Source organism: Esox lucius, chromosome 16, assembly GCF_011004845.1.
Source record: "Esox lucius isolate fEsoLuc1 chromosome 16, fEsoLuc1.pri, whole genome shotgun sequence".
In the NCBI taxonomy this organism is placed as follows: Eukaryota; Metazoa; Chordata; class Actinopteri; order Esociformes; family Esocidae; genus Esox; species Esox lucius.
In genome coordinates, this window is record NC_047584.1 from 16888391 (window position 1) to 16899816 (window position 11426).

Here is an 11426-nt window from a genome sequence, read left to right on the forward strand (position 1 = left end):
GGCAAAGCTGAAACTTTGACTCGTCAGAGAAGATGACCTTACTCTATTCCTCTACGGTCCAATCCTTATGGTCTTTTGCAAACTTCAGCCTGGAGCCTGAAGCTTTTTTCTAGCTTTGCATGATTTCAGCCCTGCCCTTAAGGAGCCTGTTTCAAACTGTCCTCGCCGTGCACTTCACCCCAGCTGTTGTATGCCATTCTTTTTGTAGCTCACTTGATGTCATCCTATGGTTGTTGAGTGACATTCGAATGAGTTGACAGTCATCTCGGTCAGTGGACAGTCATTTTTGCCCTCTGCCAGTCTGTACCTTTGTTGTCCCCAATGTCCGTTGCTTGACCTTGTTCTTATGAACCGCTGTCTTTGACATTTTCAGGATGGAAGTAACCTGACGCTCACTGTATCCCTCTTCCAGTAAAGCCAGAATTGAACCCTTCTTTTCCTCATTCATATACAGTAAATGCAATATACAGCGCCGTAAAATAAGTCCAAAAAAGTTGAAAAGGAAGTTTTTGAGAGAGGAACAGAAGGGTTAAAATTAAGAGACCACTGCAAATAGAACACTTCTGTTCCTCACTCAAAACATTCCTTTTCAACTTTTTTGAAAAATGTGCCGCGGTCTCTTCCGGAGCTGTATATACACACATATATATATATATATATATATATATATATTTGTGTGCAGGGGGCAGATCTATGGCTTCAGACGTATTCATATTGAACCAGCCTGGGATCTGTAAGTTTATTTGCAATCAGACATCGGTATCCAAGCACCAATAGTACCTGAGATACTGTACTTCTGTTGTGAAAGTACATCAGCAGGTACACTGTCTCCTCCAGTGTCTCCTCAATATGAGCGCTGTACATCCTAAGGAAATCAGGATCTGCATAGTAAACAGGGTATTGGTCGCACTGAAGTACACTCTGACAGACTAAGGCTCTTATGATTCCTCACCCTTTGTGGAGATTTGCTCATGGGCTACACACTCCACAAAACCAAAACAGGGTGTTGCAGGATGTTAGTAACTAAGGTTACAAAATTTGCTGTTTGACACTGATAAACCGACTGAACGTAGTTTTGGTATCCAACTGGTTGTACGTGACCCTGAAATACACATTTTGATACACATTTTGTCTGTAGGCTTACATCAAACTCCATTCAATGACAGCCAAGCTGGTGGTGACGGCCTATGCGTTGGTGAGGAACACCTTGATTCGTTGCTGGAAGGCTCTTTAACAGGGGATGTTTTTGTTGTAGTTTTCAGTGGTGGTGATGAGATGGTTGTGTTTTCACAGGGCAATATCCCGGCTGCTGACTGGTTTGGGTATTGCCGTGATTCTGAAACATCTCGCTTCTGTTCATTTTTGATGATCACCACAGGAGTAGTAGTCTTGCTCTTTTCTCTTTGTGTCTGTATTTTCTCACTGTTGACAATGTTCTGCTGTGACAGCCATGTGCTGCTGGCAAAGGCGACGGCTCTGGAATTGACATGAGGAAATGCATCACTGCACATCCTGTCGTTGCTCTGGATCAATGAACTGCTTATGGCACCCAGGCACTGCCCTCTCAGGGTTTCAGGTTGAGAGCACCTCACAGAAACACTGAGAAGTCTGTTACTGCTCATCTCAAGCCATCTTTTTAGGCAAAGTATTCTACAGTTGCAGTCCCATGGGTTCTCATCCAAGTTGAAATATGACAGCTGAAAGCTGCTTTCCGATGCCCTTGGACTTAAGTGGGAGAGTCTGTTGCGGTTCAGTTTCAGAACCCTTAGATGTGTTAAACCCACAAAAGCAGAATCCTCCATTGTGGAGATTAAATTGTCACTGAGGTCAATCTGTCTGATGTGAGTACAAAGACTGGAATGCATGCTTCCCAATTTTCCAAAAATGATTTTCATTCAACCGCTTCCTGTTTTAATAACTTATTAAAAGTGTTTGAGACAATCTCAGAAAGCATGTTATGCTTAAGGATACTGTTTTCAATTCCACCAGGGATTTTAAGTGTTTTTTTTCTTGATTGAAATGAACATACAGCATGAGATCTGATAGTGATGAAAGAGGTTTAAAAGCACTGTTCTGAAATCATGGCAAATTGTTTGATAGATCCAGCATATGTAAATATCATTGAAAATAGAATTTCCTGAACATAGAATTTATTATTATTTTCGAGGTATAATGTATTAACCATTCATATAACAACATATGCGACAGCATTGCGACAGATTATTAGCCATGTTAGATTAATTAATCTTTATCAGTCCTGAGAAGGTCTGTCTGTCAAGTCAAGATCATTTGTAATTCCCCAGATGAAGCTCCATCAGGCCACTCAGAGAAGAGAATGCCCCAGGGTGAATCAAGTGGATTGAATTGAATCCAAGATTCAAACGTGTCAGTTGTGGGTACTGTAGAAAATCCTGTGATTCAACTGTGTTGATGGAGTTCCTTGTCAGAATCAAGTGTTTTTGCACACGAGTTCAAGCCGTGAACGTGCAGAATAATGGTAAATCCACTATCTGAGAAAACAATGTCATTATCACAACATCTAAATATTGCAGGGCAGAGGCTAGAAAATGTGTGTTGTAAAAAAGCCAAAAATTTAAACTGAATATCTTCAAAACATTTCTGGTTCATCAAACTGTATGTTCAAACATCTATTGTCCAACGACTTTTGGACATTTTCAGAAAAGGAAGAGACAGTAAATAAGGCAGCAAATTTCCTGTTCTATTACTGTGGATCCTTAAACCAAGCATGTGTTCCCAGTGCCCCCAGAGAAATGCTTATTTAATGTAATGATTTATGATTTTATTTGTGATACAAGACCCATTTCCCAAATTCTCATATATTCCTACAAGCAACCTACAAGCCTACATAACCCATTTTATCCAAGACAGGCAACTATGAAAATAATTAAATAATCCATGATTAACCATGAATAAAGTGAAACCAATGTACAGTGGCTCTCAAACGTAGTCACCAACCTTGGACTTGTCCACATTTTTCAAATGTGAAATGAAACAAATCCGGAATAAGGTTCTTCAAAAGCACAAATCAGGGATAGGATAAAATAACATTTCAAAGACACTGAATATCCCAGAAGGCATGTAAGAGACTCAGAGACCAACTGGAAAAAGGTTATATGGTCTGATGAAACCAAAATAACGTTTTGGCCTCAATGCTCAGCACTATGTTTAGCACAATCCTAACACTGCAGTGCCCAGGACTCAACATTAAGAAAAAAACTGATCTAAATGTGCAGTTTAGCCCCAATATTCTTACAGACTGGGTGTACATCTTCATGTCTAAACCAATTTTGATTCAACTAAAAACAGATCTTCCGGTGTTGCATACCATTAGGTGTAATAATGCATTAAGCCCAGAAATTCACACAAACCAGGTCTACAGTGAGGGAAATGATAATATTTGATCCCCTGCTGATTTTAGATTGTTTGCCCACTGACAAAGAAATGATCAGTTTATAATTTTAATGGTAGGTTTATTTGAACAGTGAGAGACAGAATAACAACAAAAAAATCAAGAAAAACGCATGTCAAAAATATTATACATTGATTTGCATTTTAATGAGTGAAGTAAGTATTTGACCCCTCTGCAAAACATGACTTCGTACTTGGTGGTAAAACCCTTGTTGGCAATCACACTGGCAGGGGTGCCGCCAGGAATTTTGGACCCCATGACAAAAAAATCTAATTGGATTGCCCTCTGTGCAGCTATTACCTATTTTTTGGGCCCTTGGAATTGTCCTAACTTTTCCCCCCTATATGGTGCCCCTGCACACAGGTCAGACATTTCTTGAAATTGGCCACCAGGTTTGCACACATCTCAGGAGGGATTTTGTCCCACTCCTCTTTGCAGATCTTCTCCAAGTCATTAAGGTTTAGAGGCTGACGTTTGGCAACTTGAACCTTCAGCTCCCTCCACAGATTTTCTATGGGACTGGATAGGGCACTCCAGGACCTTAATGTCCATCTTCTTGAGCCACTCCTTTGTTGCCTTGGCTGTGTGTTTTGGGTCTCACCCAAGATTTGACGGTACATGGCCCCGTCAATCATCCCTTTGATGCAGTGAATTTGTCCTGTCCCCTTAGCAGAAAAACACCCCCAAAGCATAATGCTTCCACCTCCATGTTTGACAGTGGTGATGGTGTTCTTGGGGTCATAGGCAGCATTCCTCATAGGCAGTATTGGGGATCAAATACTTATTTCACTCATTAAAATGCATTTTGTTATTTTGTCTCTCATTGTTCAGATAAACCTACCATTAAAATTATAGACTGTTCATTTCTTTGTCCGTGGGCAAATGAACAAAATCAGCAGGGGATCAAATAATTTTTTTCCTCACTGTACACCAATATTTAAACTCCAATTTATATACCCACAATTTCACACTGCACTTGATTCAAATTAGTCAACTAATTCTGGTCTAAATATTCGTTAATTGTAAATCATTGTAAATTTTGATTGACTCCCAATGCTAAAATAAATACAATCTACACTGGCAAATCTCAACCCAAGAAAGTCTATCATTGTGCAAGAGACTGTAGACAAACCTATTGACAATATTTGTCTAGTTATTAATACTATTTCAGTTTATGTGACTATCGCTGCCCATCTCTGGAAAATGATCTACTGTTAAATAAATCCATGTAATAATACTGAATGAATTTGTCTTGGGAAATAATTCATTCAAATAAGTTGTTTTCTCCCGAAATTGCTTTACTGTATCTATACCTATTCAAATCCTTTCTTAAATAACTGGACTATATTGTCAATGTGTATATCTGGGATAATAAAACATTTATATAATATAATTATACATTTGTAAAACATTTATTGATTATGAATGAATAATCTCAAAGTGCATAAAAATAGATAAGAATGCTATTAAAATAATACAGTAGGCCAGCTGATAAAGATGTGTCTTAAGGCCTGCTCTGAAAGCCCCACCAGTATGAACAATCCTGAGGCATTCAGGAAGAGAGTTTCAAAGGTGTGTTCCATGTAAAGAAAATGCACTCCCTTTGATTAAAGCCATGCCCTTGGTTCATGAACAGTCAGGCATAGCTTGACCATAGGGGTCATACAGAGAGATCTGATAGGTGGGCAGGTCCAATGCCATGTAGGGTTCTGTTGCCTAAGAGGATCATTTTAAAGTAAATTATTTGGGAAGGAGAAGCGAATGAAGGTCGGCAAGGAAGGGGTAGTGTGCACAGCCTTATTAGAATATGGGTATGAGGAAGTTAACACAACAGATATGAGCTGACTAACTCTGAGCAAAGGACAATAGATGGGATGTGGGGCAGGGCCTGTTTTTGATGAGCCCCACACACACTGTCCATACCTCCTGATAGGAGTTTTCCATGTGACTGTCATAGACTCTATGAATAGACCCATGGACCGTAGGTTGGCACATACCAATGTGAGGAAGCCTTTCTTTACCTGATGATACGCAGGTATTTTAGTTCTATTCTCCTGTTAGAGGAGTGGTACTTCGTTATCTTGTGCTATATGAGGTACCGTATCGCAAGCAGTTGGTATCCACTGTTGAGGGGCCCCAAACAACCTGATAAGCGTGTGGAGCCAGGAACTCAAGATGGGACACTACCAGGCCATGTATGGTTAGGATATAGAATACAAATGTGTGATTGGAAGACCGCTAGATACTACAGGGGATGTGCTGGAGAATAAACAACTGTGTTAACTTTGTAAATGTAAATTCCATACAATGTTTTATCTTGAAAGTATGTATTATTGTGTATTATGTAATATTTTCATAGATAAACGTAGATAAAAGATATATTTTTACCAGCCATCCAACCAACCAAAACCGGAGAAAATGTAACTAGTGCTTTGTCTGTCACTAATCTGGTTATTCCAGCAAACCACCTTTGCTTGCATGATGATCACACACAACTGAGAAGCAATTCTTATTTTGGTTCAAATAACAATGTTTTTAAAACATTAGATAACACATTCAAACATGCAACGTGTCGTAATTATTTCGCGCACCTATTCTTTATAAATTTAAGTAATCCAAATGTAATCACACATTTTGTCAAATGTATCTGTAATCCGATTACAATATTTTTGATGTTAATGTAATGGATTACAGTTACTGTTTTTTTTATAATTACTTGTAATCAGTTACTCCCCACCACTAAAACTCATGTTTTGATAGGAAAAGAGAGAAAAGGTAATCTGCGATTGTTTTACTGCCAGGAGTACCATGACTCCCCTTACCCAAGCCAGCAAAGATCCATTCTCCTTGCAAGACATGGGGTCACTCAAACAATGAACACTGTTAAACAAGTTCTCTACCCTCTGCATTTAATAGATAAGGCTGTAAACACTGGCTGACGGAGTATAGACCAAAAACACTTGACCACACAGACATGACTAATGCGGGCTTAAAATCGAGAGCATGGTGGAATTTTACACCCTGGTTGGTGATGACTGAGAACTGAAAAAACAGGTAAACCATGTTTTGGAAAATTGTTTCCTTTTTATCCCTCAAAAAAGATGCCATAACTCAGGAGTTTCTCCTCTCCATCTTGAGAAGTACCTTTATATTTAATTTGCATTATCACATCATACATACATGCCACAATTAGTATTTACAAGAATATTAAGATGCAGTTTTAAATTCCTGTGATAGTGAGAACTCCCCCTTCACCCATTTTGACCTACATAATCCTTGGGAGAGGAGGAAATCTACCCAAAGGGATTTATACCTGGATTGGAATTTTGCAAATTCTGATCAAATAGAAACTATTACCTGCTTAGGAATAACTTATTTAAATATCTCCAGGTCAGAGGCTAAATAATCACGTCTGTTTTAAAAAATGGTTAACCATCTTTGTTTGATAGGTGCTTCAAAATGTGGCAAACTTATATCCTGTCTATGTGATGCACAACAACCAGTCAGTCCACTGACTCCACACAATCTTTCAAAGCAAAATATGAGAATTGACTAAGCTTTGAACTCTCAGTCTCTTTCTATTTTACATGTTAAAACTAATCAATTTAACCGTATATTGATTTTTTTTTTCAGAGGATTAAGATTTGTAAAAGATCATGATCATTTATATAAAGTTTCTAATTGGTACCGTAAATTCATACTGGGGTATTTAAAAAATATATATTATTTTAACATTTTAAGGATAATGTAATTTTCTTGTATTACATCCAGTGTGAAGGTCCTGTGACAGTAACTTACGTACCAATCTCTTTAGTTTACAGACCACTGTCTTTGCAGGTCAATCAATCAATCAAATGTATTTATAAAGCCCTTTTTACATCAGCAGTCCTCTTCTGGCTGTGCCGGGTGAACATATTAAGAGTACAATTGTAATAATTAATAAATGCATGTGGGCTTAATCCAGAGTATATTTAATATTAGTCCAGGTCGGAAGCATGACCAGATGGACAAGGACAGAGACAACACCGGGGAGGGGGGAGGTGTCAGCCCAGTGGCAGCTGAAATCGTCAGGTATCGTCTTGATCTGCAACAAAACCAGGAGGACTTTGGACAGGGACAGCAACGGGTCTTTCAAGCCAGGTACTCTGCGGGTGTGGGCCCGGAACTCATGCCCTCCTAAGTTCAAAACGGGAGGAAACTGGGAAAATTCAGAAAATGCATTCCTCATATCAACAAGGATTTATAGTGGAGAAGGAGAACTTAGTGGAGAAGGAGAACTTAGTGGAGAAGGAGAACTGACCCTACTCCCCCAGCACAATAATACAGCAGCGTAAGACCTTGGGATTCCTAGGTTATCTCACTGGGAATGACAAAAGCGTGGATCTGAATGTTCGCTAAAGGGGCTGGGACTCATATAAACTGAATGAGAACCACTGTTATTACTCTCTTAAAACCACTAGTCACAAATCTGACTGGTGATAAAATAGGTTAATGTATAGTCTTATTAGACATTTTGGGTAAGTTGTTGAGCGTATATGTAAAGAGATGTTTTGTTCAATATAGCCATTTATAAGTGTCATGCTTGAGCCACGGTCCATCACATGTGGCTAGCTGCATGTTGTCTCCATAGTAACAGGTAGGGGTCCACTTGGCTATGGGAAATCATCATCATTCATCCCCATCACACAGCGTTTACGCTCTCCAGGAAATCTTTTTACCTAAATTTCGCAGTTTTGCATTTAACAGTATATTTATTTCAGTAATTTGAAGTGTATTTACAGTAGGGCTTGTCGGTTATGTTTTGAAGCAAGCAATACGTGTAGTTTTGGCAACTACATACATATCCAGAAGTTGTTGATTGCATTACATCACGAAAAAGTCAAGTTAATATTAAAACTTCAACCCAGGACATTGATTTGGAATTCAAATTTAAACATTTATATTATTATACATTTATCCTATTATTAGTTTAATTTGATATATTGGTTTCTTAAACAATATGACTTGAAGAGTTATTATAACACGGTCGATATTATTACTACTAACACTAGGCATAAGCGAGATAGGCGGCCAATTAGGGCCCCCGACCTCTAGGGGGCCCCAGTCCGCTAGTGACTCTAGGGGGCCCCTAACCAATAGGGAAAAGAGGGCCCCCAAATCAAATTTTGCTTAGTGCCCCCAAAAGCCTAGGGCCAGCCCTGCTGGACATTGCCAAGCCTTGGGCGCCCTGAATCATATCCACCTTTACCCGTGTTACGCCTAGATTTTTCTGGGCACTTCTGCTGCACGTTCCGGCTCTGACGCGGCCGCCGGAGCTGATCAAGGCCACTCTAGTCAATCCTTGTGATTCCACCTGGCAAGCCACGGTGTATTTCAGAAGCATCCAAGAAGAGTCTCGCCACTCTGCTATGCTAAAGATAGTCGTCCTTGTCTATTTTTGAAGGACACTGCATCCAAGCCGCACAGTTCAAATACAAAAAGTCAGTATTATAAGTACTATAAGTGAGTACAGTAAATTAATGCAAATGAGAGTATAACCTAATTATCTTCCTTATAATAGGTCAACGTGATTTTGAAAAGTAGCCTACTTGTATAGAGCCATTCAGTATTAATGCATCTTGAAAACCTGTTAAAATGTTCAGTAACCTTGTATTATACAGGACAGGACCTGTGAGATATTATTTGCTATTTCAAGAAATAATTACATATGGTACAAATTTATGTATGTTTTCAAAAGGCCTAGCTTATGTATGTTCTAAAAAGTTTTTGATTTTAACATTTGTTACTTGCCTCTATGTTTTACAATTCTGGAACTATAGAAGAACTTCATGGTAGAACCCCCAAAATCAAGGAAAAATATAAAAACAAAAGGAAGCCAACGTCAGACCGGCAAAGTAGTTTAATGTTGTGGGTGTGATAGATAGTCAAGATACCATGACTAAGAGTTGTTCTACACATCATGGACATCTGCTGGACAGTGTTTAGCCATGGTATATACTCTATAGACTTGAAAAGTGAGGTGCCGGAAGTAAAATATCCATTGTTTTGTGCCATAGAGATATTAAATATTAAGGATTCCTATATTACTGTACAATGTAGACATTCTGTTCTTTGTCAAGATGGTGAAACTATTCATATGTCCATGTTGTGGCAATTGGTAGTAAATGTTTCAACATCTTTGTTGAGAAATTTGTGTTTTACCTTGAGTTCTGTTTTTCAAAAACTACACTAACCACAAGCCTTAGCTATTAATTATCTTCAGAGCTAACCAAAGAGGTAGCTAATTCAGCTAATTTCATTCTGTGGTTTAGAGGATGGCCGGCTATAAGCAGCCAGTAGCCTAGTAGCTAATGTTAGGAAAGTACCTACATTTTCGTAGCTAGTGCTGAAGTATTATTATAACCTGGCACAAAACACTGAACCATGCCTATGTATGGTGTACGTATGACTATATAACTAGTTACCAGCGCTTAATTTTTAAATCATCGGGGCAAGCATGAGACATGGATACGGTTGACAAATCTACACAAATAAAGTGTGTAGGTAGCACAAATAGCAGACAACAAAAAGTTTAAACTTTCATAATCATGTCAGGCAGTGTTGAGGCCTGAGACCAGAGGCTGCAGGAATAGTCAACTTTATGAACTCTTAGATTAGATTCAACTTTATTGTCATTGAACAGTACAGATACAGTACAACGAAATGAAGTTAGCATTTATGAACTCTGATTGCTTCTAGTGGAATGTTCACAGTGCAAAGTGAACAATGATGGAAAAAGACAAGTCGTGCAGCAGACCACATCTGGGAAAACGAGGTGCCGGAACAAACACAAATCTGAGAGGTGCTGGATCCTGTTCCAGGAAGATCCAGCTAAAATTAGCTACAGATAGTTACCTAACAAAGTTAGGCCAGGTGACACGTATTTAGTTGGTGATTGGACACTACAGAACGCAGTCTTTTATTAAGTACTTTTTTTTTTCACTCACTCTCTGAAAGGTCTTATACCCTTAACGTTTTTCTAATATATCAACATTTTGCAATAGCGATTTTCGAGACTTGAAGATGATTGTTCACTTGATAGCTTTGCGGACTGATTGATCATTGCAAATGTCCATAACCAGTCCTTTTTTTAAAACGTCTGTGGTAAAAATGCATGGGTCTCATGCCAAGATGGTGAAATATGAGCGGTTTCACTTTCCATGTTGGCAATATAAGCTATCACAAAACTTTGTGCCTAATTGCTGTGATAAACCAGTTAACAACACAATTAGATCAGTAAGAAGTGATGTAATGTAATACCCCTGGAATATGATCTCTGATATACAGAGTGCTTTGAATCCTCAATGCTGATTGGCTGATAGCCATGGTGTATGAGACCGTATAACACCAGTATGTCATCACATCACCTTTTACTGCCAATAATGTTGCCAAAACCAAGCGCTCCCCCATGCATTTTGCCTAAAACAGTCCTTAGTGGTTATATACCGGCCACATTCCGCACTCCCTAGTGTTGTATTGTTTAAATATAACATTGCTTTTAACCAGTCGGCATTCAGGGTGAATCACCCAGTTCTCACGACGCAGTTCACCAGTAGCCTACAAGCTTTAATTCACACTCTTTGCCAGACAAAAAATATGTATTGGCATGCATTTTTAATGCTTCTTCATACTGACTCCTATTCTGCATTAGTCTACCATCACCAGCAGGAGGCGCCACATCCACGCATAGAAATGTACAACTGAGCATGGTAAGCAGATGTTTGTCAATGAACCCTGTTCTAAGGACATGCTCAACACAACAACAGTTACTGTACAGGTAGCTTCCTGAGCATCTTCATACGTCAATAGGTCAGACATGGCACTGTACAATTTGGATGGATGGATTCATCCACACAAAGATTGATCAGTATTTTCTGTTATGGAGTCTATATTGATTTAGCTCATGAAGCAATCAAAGTTCATATTTCCCTCCAGGCACAACAAGCGGTCACAGTGC